Source organism: Scyliorhinus torazame, chromosome 14 (assembly GCF_047496885.1).
Source record: "Scyliorhinus torazame isolate Kashiwa2021f chromosome 14, sScyTor2.1, whole genome shotgun sequence".
Taxonomy (NCBI): Eukaryota; Metazoa; Chordata; class Chondrichthyes; order Carcharhiniformes; family Scyliorhinidae; genus Scyliorhinus; species Scyliorhinus torazame.
The window spans coordinates 9895873-9919834 of NC_092720.1; the positions used below are offsets into that span (position 1 = coordinate 9895873).

The 23962-nt window shown below is 50.6% G+C and overlaps 1 protein-coding gene across 5 annotated transcripts in view; it reads right to left on the minus strand.

Annotated features, from left to right (window-relative positions):
* Positions 1–23962, minus strand: part of LOC140389515 (phospholipase D1-like) — a 241251-nt gene that overhangs the window by 154170 nt on the left and 63119 nt on the right. Inside the window, exon 1 of one of the 5 annotated variants that reach the window (XM_072473683.1) lies at positions 21944–22213. The exons of 3 other annotated variants lie outside the window; for them this stretch is intronic. The gene's annotated coding sequence lies outside the window, so the exon portion shown is untranslated. Of the gene's footprint in view, positions 1–21943; positions 22214–23962 lie in introns of those variants that run through there. One more of the 5 variants, XM_072473687.1, reaches the window with a different exon arrangement.

Here is a 23962-nt window from a genome sequence, read left to right on the forward strand (position 1 = left end):
AAGGGTCATTCAGGAGTCTGGTAACAGCGGGAAGAAGCTGTTTTTGAATCTGTTTGTGCGTGTTCTCAGACTTTTGGATCTCCTGCCCGAAGGAAGAAGTTGGAAGAGTGAGTAAGCCGGGTGGGAGGGATCTTTGATTATGCTGCCCGCTTTCCCCAGGCAGCGGGAGGTGTAGATGGAGACAATGGACGGGAGGCAGTTTTGTGTGATGGACTGGGCGGTGTTCACGACTCTCTGAAGTTTCTTGCGGTCCTGGGCTGAGCAGTTGTCATACCAGGCTGTGATGCAGCCAGATAGGATGCTTTCTATGGTGCATCTGTAAAAGTTGGTAAGAGTTAGTGTGGACATGCCGAATTCCCTTAGTTTCCTGAGGAAGTATAGGCGCTGTTGTGCTTTCTTGGTCGTCGCGTCGACGTGGGTGGACCAGGACAGATTTTTGGAGATGTGCACCCCGAGGAATTTGAAACTGCTAACCGTCTCCACCTCGGCCCCGTTGATGCTGACAGGGGTGTGTGCAGTACTTTGCTTCCTGAAGTCAATTACCAGCTCTTTAGTTTTGCTGGCATTGAGGGAGAGATTGTTGTCGCCACACCACTCCACTAGGTTCTCTATCTCCCGCCTGTATCCTGACTCGTCGTTATTCGAGATCCGGCCCACTATGATCGTGTCGTCCGCAAACTTGTAGATGGAGTTGGAACCAAATTTTGCCTCGCAGTCGTGTGTGTAGGGAGTATAGTAGGGGGCTAAGTACGCAGCCTTGCGGGGCCCCGGTATTGAGGACTATTCCGGAGGACATGTTGTTGTTTATTCTTACTGATTGTGGTATGTGGGTCAGAAAGTCGAGGATCCATTTGCAGAGTGGGGAGCCAAGTCCTAGGTTTTGGAGCTTTGATATGAGCTTGGCTGGGATTATGGTGTTGAAGGTGGAGCCGTAGTCAATAAATAGGAGTCTGATGTAGGAATCCTTGTTGTCGAGATGCTCTCGGGATGAGTGTCGGGCCAGGGAAATGGCGTCTGCTGTAGACCGGTTGTGGTGGTATGCGAATTAAGACCATAAGACATTGGAACAGAATTAGGCCACTCGGCCCATTGAGTCTGCTCCACCATTCAATCATGGCTGGTATTTCCTCATCCCCATTCTCCTGCCTTCTCCCCATAATTCCTGATCCCCTTATTAATCAAGAACCTATCTATCTCTGTCTTAAAGACACTCAGTTATTTGGCCTCCACAGCCTTCTGCGGCAAAGAGTTCCACAGATTCTCTGGCTGAAGAAATTCCTCCTTCGCTCTGTTTTAAAGGATCGTCTCTTTCATCTGAGATGGTGCCCTCAGGTTCTAGTTGGACCTCTCCACATCCACTCTATCCAGGCCTTACAGTAGCCTATAAGTTTCAATAAGATCCCCCCTCATCCTTCTAAACTCCAACGAGTACAGACCCAGAGTCCTCAACCGTTCCTCATACGACAAGTTCTTCATTCCAGGGATCATTCTTGTGAACCTCCTCTGGACCATTTCCAAGGCCAGCACATCCTTCCTTAGATACGGAGCCCAAAACTGCTCACAATACTCCAAATGGGGTCTGACCAGAGCCTTATACAGCATCAGAAGTACATCCCTGGTCTTGTATTCTAGCCCTCTCAACATGAATGCTAACATTGCATTTGCCTTCCGAACTGCCGACTGAACCTGCAAATTCACCTTAAGAGAATCGTGAACATGGACTCCCAAGTCCCTTTGTGCTTCTGATTTCCTCAGCAATTCCCCATTTAGAAAATAGTCTGTGCCAAAATTCCTCCTTCCTAGGAGTATGGAGTTGATGCGCTTCATGACCAACCTCTTGAAGCACTTCAATATGATCATGTCTGATGTCAGGGCCACCGGACGGTAGTCATCTTTTTGATTCAGCCTCGGGCTTTGGGTCTCACTGGCTAAGCCGGCACTTACTGTCCGTCCCTAATTGTTCTTGAGAAGGTATACAAAATTATGAGGGGCATAGACAGAGTGGATAGTCAGAGGCTTTTCCCCAGGGTAGAGGGGTCAATTACTAGGGGGCATAGGTTTAAGGTGAGAGGGGCAAGGTTTAGAGTAGATGTACGAGGCAAGTTTTTTACGCAGAGGGTAGTGGGTGCCTGGAACTCGCTACCGGAGGAGGTAGTGGAAGCAGGGACGATAGGGACATTTAAGGGGCATCTTGACAAATATATGAATAGGATGGGAATAGAAGGATACGGACCCAGGAAGTGTAGAAGATTGTAGTTTAGTCGGGCAGTATGGTCGGCACGGGCTTGGAGGGCCGAAGGGCCTGTTCCTGTGCTGTACATTTCTTTGTTCTTTGTTCTTTGAGAAGGCGGTGGCCACCTGGCTACCTGGACCACTGCAGTCCCTGTGGAGTTTCATTCTTGCTATTGTTTGAAGCAGTTTGACAGAGCTGAGTGCTTCACTTGACCATTTGGCAGTGGGACTGAAGTCACGTTCAGCAGTGGTTCCTAACCTTTTTTTACGTCATGTCACACTTTTAGGCGATAAAGATTTTGAGGCACGCCTCCTATTTTCTGCAACTAAACAGCCCTCTTGCAAACCCTATTATCTCTAGAGCCTCCTAAAAACATAGCAAGGCACCATTTAATGCATTTTTTATCAGTTTAAGAAGTTCCCAGTGGAAGCCGTCTCCCCATTTACATGTCAAATATAATATTGGAGCCTGCTTCTCCTTTTCTTCACTTTATTGGTTCCTGTTTCTTCCCTCTTGTCGTCCTCCCTCACCAGGAACTTTGTTTTATTTTTAAACTGCTCCCTGTGTCTACCTATTTCACGCAAGCGAAAAAACCTAAGAGGCTAAATGTATTAACATTTCATATCACAGAATTTTTCATAGAATTTACAGTGCAGAAGGAGGCCATTCGGCCCATCGAGTCTGCACCGGCTCTTAGAAAGAGCACCCTGCCCAAGGTCAACACCTCCACCCCATCCCCATAACCCAGCAACCCCACCCAACACTAAGGGCAATTTTGGACACTAAGGGCAATTTAGCACGGCCAATCCACCTAACCTGCACATCTTTGGACTGTGGGAGGAAACCGGAGCACCCGGAGGAAACCCACGCACACACGGGGAGGATGTGCAAACTCCGCACAGACAGTGACCCAAGCCGGAATCGAACCTGGGACCCTGGAGCTGTGAAGCAATTGTGCTAACCACAATGCGGCTGTGCTGCCTTTTGACGGACTAACTCATTGATTTTATGTAATGCCTTTGCAAACTGCATCCATTACGTTTGTTCAATTTTCTTTACAACATACAGAAAATATGTAACACATAAAAAAGGGGATGTAGTGATCTCTATCTGTGCATGTACACAAGGGGTTAATGTGTAATCAGTAGCACCACATGATCACTAGAGGGCCGGACCAACAGGGGTATAAAAGGCAACCACATTGGGTCTCTCTCTCTCTCTCTTGGGTGCACTGTGACCAGGACAATAGCAGACTAGTTCAGATGGCTAGTGGAGTTACGTATAGTTACCGTAGTTAGATCTTGTTAACCTTATCACTAGTATCAAAGTTAAAGTAAAGAAGTCATGCAATTATTGTTATAGCTACTAAATAAACCTTTTGTTACTACTGGACAAGTTTGAGTCTTCTTCATCGAGATTCAGAAGACCTCATCACTAACCAAGGTTTGAGTAGCACATGTTACCTACCACACAGGTGACAAAACACCTGCCTTCTCTCCCGTTATTATTTTCACCCTCTCGCTGTCTCCCTTGCCTCTCCCAGGCTTTTGGCCCTTTTTCTGTTTTTGTGACCTGTGCGGGCGCCTGGCGTCTTTTTCTTCAATCCCATAGTCGGCACCCCCAATTCCCAAAGAACCTGGGACCTCCTTTGCGTGCGTCCACCAGGAAAGGGCTGTGCACACACAGTTCGGAATGGTTTGCGTTGGCAAGCCGAACCGTGCATACGGCGGCCTGGAATGGGCCTTGTCTGCGCAGTTATGATTTTTTTAGTTGCAGCGATTAGGCCCAGGTGCATGCTCCTGACCAATGTCAAGAAATCTGCGGCCCATTCCCAGCCGGAGCATCCGTGAGAGGTCCAAGGTTTCACGGAGCTGCAGACGAAGATTAGGTTTTGTTTGTTGACATTAACGTTGAACCGTTTAGAATCTTGCGTTGCAGCGCACTTGTGAAGCCTTCGCGACACAACAGGTGCCGCTTCACACTGGCTGGGAACCCCTGACACTTAGGACCAGGCCAAGTAAGGACGGTGGGTTTCCTTCGCTGTCGGACATTGGGTTTTTACAACAATCACGCAGCCACCGTGGGCTGAATGGCCTCCTTCTCTGCTGTATCATTCTGTGATCCAATGGAGAGAACGTGAGACAGAAAGCAAGGGAGAGAGAAACTGAAGGAGGGTGAGAAGATGCTGCAGATGAGTAAACAAGTCAAGTCCTCATTATTAACGTAAAGAAAATACAATCTAGGCACTTTCAAGAAGATGGTATATCAGAGTTGGTAAAACAGATCAGTTCGATTACTGTCTTATTTTGAGCAAGAGTTTGGCTGCGAAATTAATATGTTTATTTAGTTTCTCAAGTGGTCTGATGGGGTTGTAAAAATTCCCAGCTATAAAGTTACCACAAAAACATCCTTGTTATACTGCACAGCCATCAGTCAACTGTGATTTTCAGCATGTCCTCATGCAGACTGAGTCTCCTGCCCCAGTGCCCTCCCCAGATACATGGGATCATTGGCTAAATGTTGGCACCCGTCCCGGTTGTGGGGTTAGTAAAAGGCCGGCCAGATTCCACTGACGAGAGCAATTGGCAGCAGAGAAATTTGAAAGAGAAACATATGTCCTGGCTATCTGCAATGCCAGCAACGTTTCTGGGAGTGAAATGATTCAGTTTTGGAATGTACGTGACAGTGGCAAAACTCATTATTACCCTCCTTGTATCATTGGAGGTTGAAACATTGCGAATGTCTTGGACAGTCAGTCAATCAGTTCATGGACAGGCAATGGGAGATTCTGCATCTTAGTGATGTACGGGTGGTTTGTGTGTTTACAGTAAAGGAATGGTTTGATCAGTGTGCCATCTACCACCTTCAGCGCACTCATACGAACACACGAATTCGGAGAAGAAGTAGGCAACTCGGTCCCTCGAGCCTGCTCTGCCAATCGATAAGATGGCTGATCTCATAGAATTTACAGTGCAGAAGGAGGCCATTCGGCCCATCGAGTCTGCACCGGCTCTTTGAAAGAGCACCCTACCCAAGCCCACACCTCCACCCTATCCCCATAACCCAGTAACGCCACCCAACACTAAGGGCAATGTTGGACACTAAGGGCAATTTAGCATGGCCAATCCACCTAACCTGCACATCTTTGGACTGTGGGAGGAAACCGGAGCACCCGGAGGAAACCCACGCACACACGGGGAGAACATGCAGACTCCGCACAGACAGTGACCCAAGCCGGGAATCGAACCTGGGGCCCTGGAGCTGTGAAGCAACTGTGCTAACCACTGTGCTGCCGTGCCGCCCGTTTGACTTTCAAGTTCTACAATTCCATCTACCCCCGAAAATCTTTGATTGCCTTGCCTCGCAAGAATCTACCTATCTCCGCTCTGCCCGTTTAAGCGACGAGTTCTCAGAAGGTCCTGAGGCCCATTCAGCCAATCGGGCCGGAATGCAGGAATGCTGGGGCTGGGCGTGGGTTTTCCTGGCAGTTAGGAGTTGTGGTGTACAGTGCCTTAATCTCACTCTCTGGAAATAGTTATTTATCTTAATGAACCGTTTATCCGTCGATTTACTTGATGGTCACCAGTCTTTCAAGATACCACATTTGGCGACGAGGATGGAGCTCTACTGCTACAGAAATCAGGACAGCAGAGCTCGTGTGGAAACCTTTTTTCTTTGAAGCAAACTCATTCAGTAATCTGTGAGTGTCAAAATGCCCGTTCTTGGCAAAACTTGAGACATTCGATCTTAACAGGGAGCAGCGGGTGTTATATGTCGAACGCCTAATCTATTTCTTTCAGGCCAATGAAATTGCCGCGGAGGGGGGGGGGCGAAAAGAAGCGGTGGGTAATCCTATTAACAGCCTGCGGGGCCCCGACCTATAACCTGATTAGGTGGCTGAATTCCCCAGAAGCCCCCGACTCCAAAGCCTTTGAGATGCTTGTGGAATCGGTTGAGGGCCCACCCCATGCCCCCGATATTAATGCAGCGATACTAATTTTCTTCAATGACAAGAGCCCCGGGGAAGACCACAGCGATGTTCACGATGCACCTGAGACAAATGGGCGAACAACGTGAGTTCGAGTTTGCATTCGTGACCAATACACGACTAGGATGGGAATAGGGGGAATACGGATCCCGGAAGTGCAGAAGGTTTTAGGTTAGACGGGCATCATTTTCTGTTTAAATTTCGGGTACCCAATTCGTTTTTTCAATGATGGGGCAATTTAACGTGGCCAATCCACCTATCCTGCGCATCTTTGGGTTGTGGGGGTGCCGGAATGTGGCAGCTAGGGAATTTTCATAGTCACGCCATTGCAATGTCAATGTGCCAATTAAGATTATTATTATGATAGAAAGTTAAGTCTGAACTCAAGCGGCTAAAAGAATTAAGCATCATCCAACCTGTACAGTTTCAGAGTGGGCGGCACTCATTGTGGTTAAGTCAGACGGAACCATTGGGAGATGCGGGCGTTGTATATGTGGGTCATTGGAGTTGTGGGCGATGTCTCTTTAAGAACCATGTCAGGTGACATCTGTGACATCGTTGGCTACTTTGCGGGCTTTCGCCCTTAGTCTGGTACTAACCTTTGTACAGTGAAGACCTCAGAATCCCTACAGTGCAGAAGGAGGCCATTCAGCCCATCGAGTCTGCACCGACTCTCTGAAAGAGTACCCTGCCTAGGCCCACTCCCCCATAACCCCACCTAACCTTTCAGCGCTCAGCGACAATTTACCATGACCAATCCTAACCTGCACTATTTAATAAACAGTTGTTAATGGTGCTTTCAACCCATGTGTATCTGCAATCTATTTATTTTGTACTGTTACTCTGAATGTACAACAGCGGGGACTGCAAATTAACCGTAAATCAGGTGGCGAAATTGGATGGGTACCCAAGACTAAAGATTGAAGATTTACACGCCAAATTAGCAGGAGGTTTAACTTACACGAAACATGATATGAGCCATGCATATCAACGATTGGAATGAGATGAGGCAGCTAGAGTATACACGGTGACGCGTCAAAGTCTCATCGGCCCTGCACACTATGAAAAGTTAATTACAGGACCTACCCAAGAGGGGTATCACTCTGGACTGGGGATTTTCAAACCCGGGGTCGCAACCTGTGGGTGGGTAGTGGGCGGGTGTCAGGAGGGTCACAGAGCGATCGGCCGCGTTGCTCCCGACCGCGGGGAAGTGCCCAAGAGCCACACCCGCCTTTTAGGTTGGGATTGCTGGCTGCGACGGTCAGCAGCATTATGCCTTGTTCCAACCGGTTGCCATCCAGGTTATCGACTGGGTGATTAGCTTTCCTAACGTCACATCGGCCCCTCATTGTTCGGCTGACTAATAGGATGGGGTGGGGGGGGCGGGGGTGGGGGTGGGGGGGGGGGGGGTGGGGGGGGCGTACTTCCGGCGGTGGGACTATTGGAGCTCGGGGCCTGTGAAGGACACGGAGAGCAGCCGAGGGAAGTTTGTGTGAGGGACACGGAGAGAGGCCGAGGGAAGTTTGTGTGAGGGACACGGAGAGAGGCCGAGGGAAGTTTGTGTGAGGGACGCGGAGAGAGGCCGAGGGAAGTTTGTGTGAGGGACGCGGAGAGAGGCCGAGGGAAGTTTGTGTGAGGGACGCGGAGAGAGGCCGAGGGAAGTTTGTGTGAGGGACACGGAGAGAGGCCGAGGGAAGTTTGTGTGAGGGACGCGGAGAGAGGCCGAGGGAAGTTTGTGTGAAGGACACGGAGAGAGGCCGAGGGAAGTTTGTGTGAGGGGGAGAGAGGCCGAGGGAAGTTTGTGTGAGGGGGAGAGAATGGTGGGTCACAATGCTGGCCGTCAGCACCAGTTCGCTGGCTTCCACAAGTACTTCAATGCTGACACCATCACAGGGAGGAGCAGCTTCGTAGGCCGGGATTGCAACAATTTGCTTATTCTTCAAACTGAGATCCAAGAATAAGGCACCAGCAGCAATCACAGAAAATACTGTGTGTGTTTCTCCTCTAAAGCAGGGCCTGTGGAATTTAGGCACCAGCTTGTGAAATCTGTGTGAATGTTTGAAACGTCTGCAATAGTGAGACGATAATGGGATATTATAAGTTATCAGTCTTTACAAAAAACTCATGGGGCACCATGTGCTGTCTGAAAAATAAGAGAATGCTGTCCGCATTCATGTCCCCTCGGGCAAATCCAGCAGTGCCCAGGCCCAGTGCCCAGCTGGGATGGGCTGTTACCCCCTGGCGTCAGCGCGCTGTCCCAGTGCCGTCTCCTCCTGGCGTCAGCGCGTTGTCCCAGTGCCGTCTCCTCCTGACGTCAGCGCGCTGTCCCAGTACTGTCTCCTCCTGACGTCAGCGCTCTGTCCCAGTACCGTCTCCTCCTGATGTCAGTGCGCTGTCCCAGTACCGACTCCTCGTGACGTCAGCGCGCTGTCCCAGTACCGACTCCTCGTGACGTCAGCGCGCTGTCCCAGTACCGTCTCCTCCTGGCGTCAGCGCGTTGTCCCAGTGCCGTCTCCTCCTGACGTCAGCGCTCTGTCCCAGTGCCGTCTCCTCCTGATGTCAGTGCGCTGTCCCAATGCCGTCTCCTCCTGGCGTCAGCGCGCTGTCCCAGTGCCGTCTCCTCCTGACGTCAGCGCGCTGTCCCAGTGCCGTCTCCTCCTGGCGTCAGCGCGCTGTCCCAGTACCGTCTCCTCCTGACGTCAGCGCGCTGTCCCAGTCCCGTCTCCTCCTGGCGTCAGCGCGCTGTCCCAGTACCGTCTCCTCCTGACGTCAGCGCGCTGCCCCAGTACCGTCTCCTCCTGACGTCAGCGCACTGTCCCAGTACCGTCTCCTCCTGACATCAGCGCGCTGTCCCAGTACCGTCTCCTCCTGACATCCGCGCTGTCCCAGTACCGTCTCCTCCTGACATCAGCGCTGTCCCAGTACCGTCTCCTCCTGACGTCAGCGCGCTGTCCCAGTGCCGTCTCCTCCTGACGTCAGCGCGCTGTCCCAGTACCGTCTCCTCCTGATGTCAGCGCGCTGTCCCAGTACCGTCTCCTCCTGACATCAGCGCTGTCCCAGTACCGTCTCCTCCTGACGTCAGCGCGCTGTCCCAGTGCCTTCTCCTCCTGACGTCAGCGCGCTGTCCCAGTACCGTCTCCTCCTGACGTCAGTGCGCTGTCCCAGTACCGTCTCCTCCTGACATCAGCGCGCTGTCCCAGTACCGTCTGCTCCTGACGTCAGCGCGGTGTCCCAGTACCATCTCCTCCTGACGTCAGCGCGCTGTCCCAGTACCGTCTCCTCCTGACGTCAGCGCGCTGTCCCAGTACAGTCTCCTCCTGACGTCAGCGCGCTGTCCCAGTACCGTCTCCTCCTGACGTCAGCGCGCTGTCCCAGTACCGTCTCCTCCTGACGTCAGCGCGCTGTCCCAGTACCGTCTCCTCCTGACGTCAGCGCGCAGTCCCAGTACCGTCTCCTCCTGACGTCAGCGCGCAGTCCCAGTACCGCCTCCTCCTGACGTCAGCGCGCTGTCCCAGTTCCTTCTCCTCCTGACATCAGCGCGCTGTCCCAGTACCGTCTCCTCCTGACATCAGCGCGCTGTCCCAGTACCGTCTCGTCCTGACGTCAGCTCGCTCTCCCAGTAACGTCTCCTCCTGACATCAGCGCGCTGTCCCAGTACAGCCTCGTCCTAACGTCGGCGCGCTGTCCCAGTACCGTCTCCTCTTGCTGTCAGCGTGCTGTCCCAGTACCATCTCCTCTTGATGTCAGCGCGCAGTCGCAGTCCCATCTCCTCCTGACGTCAGCGCGCTGTCCCGGTACAACCTCGTCCTAACGTGAGCGTGCTGTCCCAGGACCAAATTTATTTTTAAAACAGCAGAGTCTTCCCACCAGTAGTGGCAGCAGAGAGCCGAGCACGTACACTGACGCGATCTGTGCTTTGGCCTCGGAATTTGTAGCTGCCAGCAAGCAAGCAACAGGAGTGCGTGAAGAACTAAAGATAGATCAGTTTGTGATAAGGAAGAGAGGGCCGGAGACACATACAGGCCAGGATCTCACAGCTAAATCTGCTGGTGAGAGCTGCACAGGAGAGTCCAGGGCAGGACAAAACAGTGCTGGAGTGAGCTCCAGGACCTCTGATGAACAACCCATTAAGGAGAATCTGAAATCTGGAACAAAGCAGTATAAAGATGATTTCTTGAGGTATGGCTTTGTTAATTGTGCCAATACAAATCAGCACGCAAAGCCCATCTGCGGGTAAGTATTGGCAAATGAAAGATTAATACTCTCTATACTTCAAAGGCATTTGAAGTCTAAGCGTGGCGAGTTCGAGGACAAGTATCTTGATTTTCTTTTCAAAGGATGCAGCGAGAACTTAAATCATCAGCTGAAGTCCTTAGCATTAATGCAACGTTGAATGACAAAGCAAGTGAGTGGGCAGCACGGTAGCATTGTGGATAGCACAATTGCTTCACAGCTCCAGGGTCCCAGGTTCGATTCCCGGCTTGGGTCACTGTCTGTGCGGAGTCTGCACATCCTCCCCGTGTGTGCGTGGGTTTCCTCCGGGCGCTCCGGTTTCCTCCCACAGTCCAAAGATGTCCAGGTTAGGTGGATTGGCCATGATAAATTGGTGCGGGTGTTGACCTTGGGTAGGGTGGTCTTTCCAAGAGCCGGTGCAGACTCGATGGGCCAAATGGCCTCCTTCTGCACTGTAAATTCTATGAGACCGTGAGGGCCAAGCAGGCTCACCTGTCACATTAAAGGTAAGCAAAAAAGTCGGTCGCGAAGTTCAGGCAGAGGTTGGCCGGCGTGTGTCCCGAAGGATGGCCGGGCGGCAAAAATGGAGAAAGGGAAAAATGTGCGTTCCAAGCTCAAAAGGTGGCGAATTTAGGGTTTTGCGTTGACACCCAGGGGCTCTGCACCCGATGGAGAAGATAGAGGCAGTTAAGAAAGCACTGCCCCCAAAAAATGTCAGAATTGAAATCTTTTTTAAAAATGGTGAATTATGGTGAAAGATTTAATTCCTAATCTTTCTACAATGTTGGCAACCATTTCTCAAGACGCATCTGAGGTGGTATTGGAGAGAGCATCATAAAGAAAGAGGCCTTTGGACAGGCCAAACTGGGTTTGCACTCATCCAGTCTCTTGGTTCATTTTGACCAATCAAAAGAGAGCGTTCTCTCACCCCCAGCACCTTTTCTTGTGGAATCAGAGCGGTTTCTGTGCACGAGATGGAAGATCGTGCAGAAAGGCCTATTGCCTCTGCCTCAAGGACTCTGACCAATGCTGAACAAGCTTCCTCTCAAATCAAAAAAGAGAGATTAACCTTAATCTTTGGAGTGAAGAAGATCCAACCATACGCTTATGGGCCTCGCTTCATAGCCGTTACTGACCACAAATGCGTGTTGGGCTTCTTTAGGGCCTATAAGGCCATCCGTCCCATAACAAGGGTCCAACTCTGGGCTCTATTGTTGGCAGCCCACAAGTATACCTTTCATCAAAGGCCAGGCGCACACATATCAAATGTATATGTTTTAAACCGCCTTCCCCTACCCAAGAGTATACCACCTCCGCCAGTGCCACAGGAAATTGTTCTTACTCTAAACCTTCTCGATACATTGCCCATTTCGGCACAACAGGTCACATTGTGAACTCAAAGGACTCCATATTATCTTGTGTCAAACAGATGTGGTCCTTCACAGTTGGCATTCTGACAACAGGTCTGAGCAAATGCCACCTTTTTGGATAAGAAAAGATGAATTAATTTGTGAAGACGGCAAATTATTATTATTATTTTTTTTAATTTAGTGTACCTAATTCAATTTTTCCAATTAAGGGGCAATTTATGTTCAATCCACCTACCCTGCACATCTTTGGGTTGTGGGGGCGAAACCCACGGAGAACGTGCAAACCCCACACGGTCAGTGACCCAGGGCCGGGATCGAACCTGGGACCTCGGCGCTGTAAGGCTGCAGTGCTACCACTGCGCCACCGTGCTGCCCCGTAGACGGCGAGTTATTATGGAGGGCAAGGTGGTCATTCCCACTTCCGCGAGGAAGTTATTACCACAAGAGTTACACAGTGCCCATCCTGGGATGACAAAGGTGAAAACGCTCACAGCCAGCTCCGTGCGGTGGCCTGGAATGGATACCGACAGAGACAATCTGACCAAACAATGTGGCCAGTGTCAAATGCAGCCAAGCTTTCGGTCTGCGGCATGGTAGCACAGTGGTTAGCACTGTTGCTTCACAGCGCAAGCGCCCCGGGTTCGATTCCTGGCTTGGGTCTCTGTTTATCCGTCTATCGATCTATCTGTCTGCACGTTCTCCCCGTGTCTGCGTGGGTTTCCTCCAGACGCTCCAGTTTCCTCCACAAGTCCCTAAAGACGTGCTGTTCGGTGAAATGGACATTTTGAATTCTCCCTCCGTGTACCCGAACAGGCGCCGGAATGTGGCGACTAGGGGCTTTTCACAGTAACTTCATTGCAGTGTTAATGCAAGTCTACTTGTGACAATAAAGATTATTATTATAATGCACCCTTGGGAGCTGTCATAGGTGCGACTACACATTAATGTTGCAGGTCATTCATGGGCACCATGTTTATAATAGATGCTTATTCCAAATGGTTGGACATACACAAAATGAGGTTCCATGACCTCATCAGCAACGGCCGAGAAATTGCGACTGATATTCACCACCCACAGGTTGCCAGTGCTGCGGGTCTCAGATACCGCGACTGCTTTTGCGAGTGAAGAGCTCCAACATTTAATGAGCATCAACAGCCATTCAACATATTCGAGCTGCTCCCGACCACACTGCTTCAAATGGACTGGCTGAGAGAGAGGAGTCCAAACATTCAAAACCGCCATGAAGAGACAGTCATCAGCCTCTCCACAAACCAGACTGACCCATGACCTCCTCACCTGTAGAACAGGTGACCACAGGTGTTACACCTGCCGAATTGCTCATGGGTCGACACATTGGAACAAGGTTGGATATGATATTTCTGAATTCTGCGCGGAGGATGGAGGTAAGACAGAACGCGGAGAAGAAACATCGCGACTGGAGAAAACCTGAGAGAACATTTGACGCAGGCGACTTGGTCCGTGTGAAGAATTTTGGTGTTGGTCCAGATTGCATCCCTGGAGCAGTGGTAGCCAGAACAGGTCCAGAATCGTATGAAATAGATGTCCAAGGAAAACACCTGGACTGTTTGAGAAGAAGAGAACTGTACCCAGAAACAGTGGGACAATCGATCCCTGCCATGCCTGTCAATGAGATTGCTACGGATGAAAGTCAAACTGCAGCGAGCTGCCCAAGGAAGAGGCCAGTAATGTCCCAGGGGAACTGGAGAAGTTATTTGCATGGATACACATTCAAACATCAGGAGTCAACACAATGAAGTTCAAACCAAAGTTACCTCTACTGCAGGAGCAGCCACTGGTGAATTATGACGCTCCCAAAGGATTCGCAATTCCCCAGGTAGACTTACCTTATGAGGGATTGTGTGGAGATCCGTTTGTTGTACAATATTGTAAATAGTTCCATTGTGTTGAAATGCATTAATCAGGAACTTAAAGGGGGAGGGATGCGGTAGTGGACCCCTTTAAGGGGCACGGTCTTAGAGGGTCATGTGACACATTAGGATAATCGGGCTGGAATGCGCGAATCCTGGGACTGAGCACAGTTTTCCCTGCCAGTTTGGAACCGTGGAGTACGGTAGCCTTTAACACAGCTCTATAAATAGTTATTGACCGGAATAAACCATTTAGTCATCAATCTAATTGGTGGTCACCGGTCTTTCAAGATATTACATCGCCTTAAAAATATCCAGCGACCCCGCCTCCACTTCCGCCGGAGGCAGACGGTTCCAATGTTGCACAGCCCTACGAGAGAAAAGAATCCTCCTCATCTCTGTTAGCTCTGGATTCACCCACGAGAGGAATCATCCTCTCCACGTCCAACATGTCAAGACCATTCAGGATCTTAGAAACTTCAATCAAGTCACCCCCTCACTCTTCTCAACTCCAATGGACACAAGCCCAGCCTGTCCAACTGTGAGGGCCACGAAGAATCCAGCACGAGTTTGTAGAGTCATACAGAAAATAACTTTATTTACAACAATATGTACATAGCAGCAGTTCACCACTGCTTCCTTCTCTAGACGGTACCACGCTGGCCAGCTGCATTTATCCAGCTGCAACTACTAGAGATTTTTCCACGCCCCCCCTCATTGGGGGAGTTCATACTCCCCAAGGGTCATGGGATAACCAATTGTCCCCAGCCAATAGTATTCAGGCAGGTTATAACACCAACCTTTCCTCATAAGTCAACCCGTTCATCCCAGATAGTAATACTCCTCTGAACCACATCCAACGCATTTACAAGGAGAGCAAAACTGAACACAATATTTGAGGTGTGGTCTCACTAATGCCCAGTACAACCGAAGCATAACGGGTGGGACTCTCTTTCTGGCGACTACGTCCCCGCGCGCGCCGGAAAACGGGCGAGAATCACTCCGGACCTTTTCCTCTAAGGTCCGGGGTGATCCTCTGCTTTCCAGGGGGCTAGCAGAGCCCCGGCATGCGTGCCGCAGCCCAGGCTGGCCGGCGGGGCCCTGCTAGCGAGACCGCGCGGCCGCGTATGCACACAGCCGCCGCAAGCGGGGTACGCGCCTGCATGCAACGGCCCACCCCGACGGGGGCGCCACCAACATGGCGGAGCCACACAGCGGGCCCGCGCAGAGGAAGGTAGGTCCCTCCCAGATCGTGATGGCCCGCCAATCGGTGGCCCCCAATCACGGGCCTGGCCACCACTGAGGCCCCCCTGGAGTCAGATACCCCCCCCCCCCCCCCCAACCAGGACTGCCACCGTGGGTCCCTACTCCTACCGGGTGGTGCCACATGTAAACCACGCCGGTGGGAGTTCGGCCAGTCGACCGCGGAGAATCACTGTGGGCCTGTTCCGATGGCCCCCGACCGGCGCCCCGTCAACCGCGTGCACGGGACTGGTGGGTCCGCGGAGAATCGCGGAAGCACGTCGCGCTGGATTTCCGGTGTGAACGGCTATTCTCCCGCCCCCGCGCCGGACGCGATTCCGGCACGGAGGGTCGGAGAATCCCGCCCAACCCAGGGCTGGTTTAGCTCAGTGGGCTAGACAGCTGGTTTGTGATGCAGAACAAGGCCAGCAGAGCGGGTTCAATTCCCGTACCAGCTTCCCGAACAGGCGCCGGAATATGGCGACTAGGGGCTTTTCACAGTAATTCATACTTGTGACAATAAAAGGTTATTATTATAACATCTTTACCTTCGATGTGGCCTATCATCAAATGCTTTCTGGAGATCCAAGTACAGTACGTCTTCAGGCTCCCCTTTATCCACAGCACATGTTACTCCTTCAAAGAACTCCAATAAGTCGGTTACAGATAATTTCTCTTTCACAAAACTCTGCTGGCTCTTCCCAATTACATTGAGTTTTTCTAAGTTTCCAGTTATAACCTCTTTGATGTTCGATTCCAACATCTTCCCCACAACAAACATCAACCTAACTGGCCTGTAGTTTCTTGTTTTCTGCCTCCTTCCCTTCTTGAATAGAGAGATTATATTTGCTACTTCCCCAGTCTGATGGAACCTCTCCAGAATCTGGGGAATTTTGGAAAATTAACACAAACTCATCTGATCCCGCAGTAGCTGCCTCTTTTAAGACCCGAGGATGATGTCCACCAGGACCCCAAGACCTGCCAGCCGTGGCTCCATCAGTTTGCTCTGGACAGCTTCCCTGGTGTTTGTAATTTCAGCAGGTTCCCCTCTCCCTGTCACCTCTTGATTTACAGCAATTGCTGGAATATTTTTTGTATTCTCTATAGTGAAGACAGAAGCAAAATATTTGTTTATTTCATCCATCATTTCATTATTATCAGGGTCCCAGGTTCGATTCCTGACTTGGGTCACTGTCGGTGCGGAGTCTGCACATTCTCCCCGTGTCTGCGTGGGTTTCGTCCGGGTGCTCCGGTTTCCTCCCACAAGTCCCGAAAGACGTGCTGTTAGGTGAATTGGACATTCTTAATTCTCCCTCTGTGTACCCGAACAGGCGCCGGAATGTGGCGACTAGGGGCTTTTCACAGTAAGTTCATTGCAGTGTCAATGTAAGCCTACTTGTGACATTAATAATAGTCTTTATTGTTACACGGAGGCTTACATTAACACTGCAATGAAGTTACTGTGAAAATCCCCCAGTCGCCACATTCCGGCGGCGCCTGTTCGGGTACACAGAGGGGGAATTCAGAATGCCCGATTCACCTAACAAGCACGTCTTTCGGGACTTGTGGGAGGAAACCGGAGCACCCGGAGGAAACCCACGGAGACACGGGGAGAACGTGCAGACTCCGCACAGACAGTGACCTAAGCCGGGAATCGAACCTGGGACCCTGGCGCTGTGAGGCAACAGTGCTAACTAATGTGCTACCGTGCCACCCTTGTGACACTATTAAAGATTATTAACGGAATTTGTATCTCCTAATTTGCGTTTTAATCATTCTCTGCTGTTCTTTATATTCTTGCCAATCACCTGACCTACCACTCATTTAAGTTTGGTGCTTTTCTTAACTTGTTCAACTAACCACAGATGGTTGGTCCTCCCCTGAGCATTTTTCTCTCCAGCAGTCTATTATTCTGAGTATTCTGAAATAACCCCTTTGATGTCTGTCACTGCTTCTCTATTGATGTCTTCTCCCCTGCCCTAGTATCCCAGTTCACTTCAGCGAGCTCAGCTTTTATGCCCTTATTTAAGTTTAAAATACTGGTCCTAGACCCACCCTGGGTGCAAAAGTCAGTCATATTGTGGTCGCTGCTAGCGAGGGGTGCCTACACTCTGAGGCTGTTAATTAATCCTGTCGCACGACACATACCATGTCTAATATAACCTGCTCTCTGGTTAGCTCACTCCCACCACCACCAACGCACAGTGGCAGCCGTGTGTACCATCTACAGGATGCACTGCAGTAACTCGCCAAGGTTCCTTCAACATCAGCTTCTAAAGCCACAGCCTCCACAACCTTGAACAAGGACGGCAGGCGCGTGGGACACCACCATTGTGGTCAGTGTTTCCATTTGTACCTTCTTGTGAAATTCTTGCTTTAAAAAAAAAACCTTTTGAAATAGTTTTGTTTGCCCTGGCCGTCAGTGGAGCAAACCACCGCCACTCTGAAAGAAAATATCGGAAAGAAGATGCTCCAATGTTGACAATGAAAGAATTAACAAATCAACAACAAGATCACAAAGAAACCAGGGGTCACGCGATCGCAAACGGCTCCGCTCACAGTCAGCTTGGCCAATGCTGCCAGTCACACGGTTAGCTGAGGTTCGGGGACATGGAGAAACCTTCCTAGTGTTCAGAGTCAGAGTGCGACACGCAGACTGCGTGACGCCCAGTACCTGTTCGCTCGGCCAATGAGGCTGACAAACTTTAACAGGCCAAAGTGTGACAAAACATGCTCAGTGAAATATCCGAGTTACAACATGGAAACAGGCCATTCGCCCATCCCGTCTGTGCCTTCCCGTACTCCCCACATGAACAAATGATGCTAATCACATTTACTTGTGTTGTTTCCTGTATGTTGTCCACCCCCTTTTCATTCATCGCAGCATGATGACACAGTGGTTAGCACTGTCGCTTCACAGCGCCAGGGTCCCAGGTTCGAACGCTCCGGCCCCGACGGTTCTGGGGCCGGAAGCGCAACAAAGTGGACCCTGGGGGGGGGGGGAGGCCGACCCGCCGACCGGTGAGCCCCGATCGCGGGCCAGACCCCATCGGAGGCCCAGCCCCGGTGAAGCAGCGCTTTTCCCCGCCCCGCAGGCCGCCCCCCCCCCGATCCTTCGCGCAGAGTTCCCGCGCAGCCGTTAGGCCCACCAAGGCCGGAGAATCGACGGCCCGGCCACGGACGCCAAACGTGGCGGCGCAGATGGTGCCGATTCCTCGGAGAATCGCCTGCCGCCGTCGGACCGGCGCCGCGGGACAAAATGGCGCGAACGGCGATTCTCCCATACGGCGCGGCACGGGACAATCCCGCCCATGGAGTCCTAGAGCCTTGCAGCACAGAAAGAGGCCCTTCGGCCCATTGCGTCTGGGCCAGCTATCAAGCACCGATCTATTCTAACCCATTTTCCAGCACATGGTCCGAAGCCTTGCCTGCTGCGGTGTTTCAAATGCGCATCTAAATGTGTGTTAAACGTTGAGAGTCCCGCCTCTTCCACCCTTTCAGGCAGCGAGTTCCAGATTCCCACCACTCTCCGGGTTAAAAGGTTTTTCCTCAAATACCTCTAACCTCTAAAATCCCCCGCCCCTTACATTAAATCTATGTTTGATTAGGAGTAGTCAGCACAGCTTTGTGCCTGGGAGATCATGCCGTGCAAATTTGTTAGAGTTCTTTGATGAAGTGACCAGGAAGGTGGATGAGGGCAGGGCAGTAGGCATAGTCTATATGGACTTCAAGAAGGCCTTTGATAAAGTTCCATATGGTAAGCTGCTCTGGAAGGTTAGACCACATGGAATGCAGGGAGAGCTGGAAAATTGGATATACAATTGGCTTTTTTTTTAAATTTAGAGTAGCCAATTATTTTTATTTCCAATTAAGGGGCAATTTTGCATTGCCAATCCGCCAACCCCGCACAACTTTTGGGTTGTGGGGGTGAGACCCACACAAACACGGGGAGAATGTGCAAACTCCACATGGACAGTGACCCAGGGCCGGGATTGAACCTGGGACCTCAGCGCCAGGAGGCAGCAGTGCTAACCCACTGCGCCACCGTGCTGTCCTGATATACAATTGGCTTGATGGTAGGAAGCAGAGGGTAATGGTGGAAGGACGCTTGTCAGACTGGAGGCCTGTGACTAGTGGTGTGCCTCAGGGGTCAGTGTTGGGCACATTGCTGTTTGTTATCGAGATCAACGATTTGGATGAGAAGGTACAAGGCATAATCAGTACGTTTGCAGATGGCGCTAAAATAGTTGGTGTTGTAGACAGTAAGAAAGGTTAACAAAAATTGCAACAGGATCTTGATCAGCTGGGGAAGTGGGCGGAGAAGTGGCAAATGGAGTTCAATACAGATAAATGTGAGGTGTTGCATTCTGGAAAGTCAAATCAAGGCAGGATCTTGGGAGTATCGTGGAACAGAGGGACCCAGGAGTTCAGGTGCACGGTTCTCTAAAAGTGGAGTCACAGGTGGATAGGGCAGTGAAGAAGACTTTTGGCATGCTGGCCTTCATCAGTCAGGGCGTTGAGTATCGAAGTTGGGAGGTTAAGCTGCAGTTGAACAGGACGTTGGTGAGGCCGCATCTGGAGTATTGTGTTCGGTTTTGGTCGCCTTGCTGTAGGAAAGATGTTATTAAACTGGAGAGAGTGCAGAAGAGATTTACAAGGATGTTGCCAGGGCACAAGGTACTGAGTTACAGGGAGAGATTGGACAGGCTGGGACTTTTTTCTTTGGAGCGTAGGAGGCTGAGGGGTGATCTTAAGAGAGGTGGATAAGATCATGAGAGGCATGGACAGGGTGAATGCACTCAGCCTTTTTCCCAGGGTTGGGGAATCGAGAACTCGAGGGCAGAGGTTTCAGTTACGAGGGGAAAGAATTAATGGGAACCTGAGGAGCAATGTTTTTTACACAGAGGGTGGTACGTGTGTGGAAGGAGCCTCTACTGCTTCACTGGGCAAGGAATTCCATAGATTCACAACCCTTTGGGTGAAGAAGTTCCTCCTAAACTCAGTCCAAAATCTACTTCCCCTTATTTTGAGGCTATGCCCCCTAGTTCTGCTTTCACCCGCCAGTGGAAACAACCTGCCCGCATCTATCCTATCTATCCCCTTCATAATCTTATATGTTTCTATAAGATCCCCCCACATCCTTCTAAATTCCAACGAGTACAGTCCCAGTCTACTCAACCTCTCCTCGTAATCCAACCCCCTCAACTCTGGGATTAACCTAGTGAATCTCCTCTGCACACCCTCCAGTGCCAGTACGTCCTTTCTCAGGTAAGGAGACCAAAACTGAACACAATACTCTAGGTGTGACATCACTAACACCTTATACAGTTGCAGCATTACCTCCCTAGTCTTAAACTCCATCCCTCTAACAATGAAGGACAAAACTCCATTCGCCTTCTTAATCACCTGTTGCACCTGTAAACCAACTTTTTGCGACTCATGCACTAGCACACCCAGGTCTCTCTGCACTGCAGCATGTTTTAATATTTTATCATTTAAATAATAATCCCTTTTGCTGTTATTCCTACCAAAATGGATAACCTCACATTTGTCAACAATGTATTCCATCTGCCAGACCCTAGCCCATTCACTTAGCCTATCCAAATCCCTCTGCAGACTTCCAGTATCCTCTGCACTTTTTGCTTTACCACTTATCTTAGTATTGTCTGCAAACTTGGACACATTGCCCTTGGTCCCCAACTCCAAATCATCTCTGTAAATTGTGAACAATTGTGGGCCCAACACTGATCCCTGAGGGACACCACTAGCTACTGATTGCCAACCCATTAATCCCCACTCTTTGCTTTCTCTTAATTAACCAATCCTCTGTCACTGCTACTACTTTACCCTTAACGCCATGCATCTTTACCTTATGCAGCAACCGTTTGTGTGGCACCTTGTGTGGGCTTTGTGGTTGGCATGGACCAGTTCTGTCTACGTACCGTAGATTCTATGACTTTATGTCTTCTTATTATTGACCCCTTTACGAAGGAGGAACGTTCCTTCCTATCTATCCTATGTTTGTCCCTCATACTTTTGTGCACCTCAATCAGGACCCCCTCAGCCTCCTCTATTCTGTTCTTAGTGATGTTGGTGAAGGGAAATGGCCAACAGAACCTGCTCTTCGGTGAAATAGTGTCGATGGGACTTTGACACCAACCTCAGAGGGCACACAGATCCTTACTTAATATCTGAAAGACAGAACCTCAAAAAGTGCAGCAATCCCACATTACACCCCTGGGAGTATCAAACCCCATGCTGTACTGTGGGGACAGTGCAGAGGGAGCTTTACTCTGTATCTAACCCCATGCTGTACCTGTCCTGGGAGTGTCTGATGGGGACAGTGTAGAGGGAGCTTTACTCTGTATCTAACCCCGTGCTGTACCTGTCCTGGGAGTGTCTGATGGGGACAGTGTAGAGGGAGCTTTACTCTGTATCTAACTCCGTGCTGTACCTGTCCTGGGAGTGTTTGATGGTGACAGTGTAGAGGGAGCTTTACTCTGTATCTAACCCTGTGCCTGTCCTGGGAGTGTCTGATGGGGACAGTGTAGAGGGAGCTTTACTCTGTATCTAACCCCGTGCTGTACCTGTACTGGGAGTGTTTGATAGGGACAGTGCAGAGGGAGCTTTACTCTGTATCTAACTCCGTGCTCTACCTGTCGTGGGAATGTTTGATGGGGACAGTGGGTGCAACGTTTAGTGAAAATGCTCCCCAATCGAAAATTGGTGTTTTGACCTGCGAAAGTTTTAGAGGAATGGTAAGACAGCTTCAGAAGCAGTAAGTGTCCAGGAACGGGATCAAGTTCTGAAATGGCCACAAACCCCAGTAGCTGCAGCTGTGACCAAGAAAGTTTAAAATAGCCCGTCCAATAGATGCACAGCCTCCTGAACATGCATGGCAGCCTCCTAATGCAGTAAATAAACTCCTCTGTCAGCCTTGCGAAAGAGAGAGCCGGGGAGTGCAGCAGAGAGCAACGTTAACACTAACCTCTGACAATTGAACCCTTGACTCCATGGTGCCTGTTCGAGTCGCCGGGCTGAACAGAAAGCGAGCAGAGTGCAGGGGAGCTGAAGTTCCTGCTGTGAGCAGGATTTCCACCGTCGAAGCAGGCGAGCTGCTGTGGAGCTCCTAACTTCACCAAGGATCTGCAGTGCAGCAGCACGTTAAACTTGGAGCCTCACCCACACTGGCCGACACAGACTCGCAGAGAGGCAAGGCTTGCACATGGACCCTCCCACCTCAAAGCCAAGCCCAGGTCGAGACCAGGAATAACTCTTTCCCTTCCTGCCTTTTTGGCGCTTGGGTTAAGAAAGGGAATCCAGTTTAAGCACCAGAGGTTATCCTGCCCACTTTGAGTTTTATTCAGCGGGGGGGGTGAATGATTTAAATCCTGTGGGAGAACAGCCACAAGATCCTACCCTGTGTGGGAGTTTTGCTGGGAATTGTCACAGAGAACAGCAGTTTATGCAAAAGGGTAACAGTTGGGGCAGAATGAATCACACGGCGCTCCTTGGCAACTGCTCCTCGCTCAGGGTGGCATTTTAAATTTAAATGAGGTTTTCACAATTCGGTGAATTGTAATGGGAAGAAGGAAGTTTGATTCATGTGAGAAAAGCTATTCACTCATCAGTGAAGTTGGCCAGCTCCAGAAGGTGGGGGGAGAGCTTGGGTCTACTGCCCTCTGATGGAAGGAGGTAGTCTTGCCTCTTCAGGAAGCAGGTTAAGGAAGGAGCAGCACTTGGCAACTCTCAACTCTTGTCACGGTGAGCACCGTGGCCTGCTGGGGTAAGAGCCAGCCTTCCCAGCATTCAGATTTTTCCAAGGAATGTAGCAGTACTGCACCAGGAGAAAGGGATAACACTGAACTGCAGTGATACCACGCGGGTGTAGACCATCATTCCCAGTCTGAATTCCAGTAGTGTTCAGCCATCACCCTCGTGCTTCATAGAATTTACAGTGCAGAAGGAGGCCATTCGGCCCATCGAGCCTGCACCAGCTCTGGGAAACAGCACCCTACCCAAGGTCAACACCTCCACCCTATCCCCATAACCCAGCAACCCCACCCAACACTAAGGGCAATTTTGGACACTAAGGGCAATTTATCATGGCCAATCCACCTAACCTGCACATCTTTGGACTGTGGGAGGAAACCGGAGCACCCGGAGGAAACCCACGCACACACGGGGAGAACGTGCAGACTCCGCACAGACAGTGACCCAAGCCGGAATCGAACCTGGGACCCTGGAGCTGTGAAGCAATGGTGCTAACCACTGTGCTACCGTGCTGCCCACTTGTTGAGCTGCACGGTGCCTCCTCAATTTAAAAAATGATCATCCTTGTTTTCAAACCCCTCCCTATCGCTGTCGTATCCTCCAATCCCACAACTCTCCGAGATCCTTGCATTCCTCCAGTCCTCGCCTCTTGAGCATCCCTGATTATAATCGCTTCACTATTGGCGGCCAAGCCGACATCTGCCTTCCCAAATTCTGGAATTCCCTCCGTGAATCTCTCCGCCTCCCTCCCTGCCTCTCGACCTCTCTCCCCTCCATTAATGTTGCTTGATGGCATTCCCATGAAACACTTTGGGTTGGCTGTTTTACCGTGTTAAAAGCGCTGTAATAATAATTTTTATTAGTGTCACAAGTAGGCTTACATTAACACTGCAATGAAGTTACTGTGAAAATCCCCTAGTTGCCACATTCCGCCGCCTGTTCGGGTACACAGAGGGAGAATTCAAAATGTTCAATTCACCTAACAGCAAGTCTTTCGGGACTTGTGGGAGGCAACTGGAGCACCCGGAGGAAACCCACGCAGACACGGGGAGAACGTGCAGACTCCGCACAGACAGTGACCCAGCGGGGAATCGAACCCGGGACCCTGGCGCTGTGAAGCAACAGTGCTAACCACTGTGCGACCATGCCTTCCGAGATGGTGGGGAAGGGTTTGTTAACTCAATCTCCGAGTGCTGAATTCAGCTGAGGGAAATTTAAGAGTGGACCTTCCAGG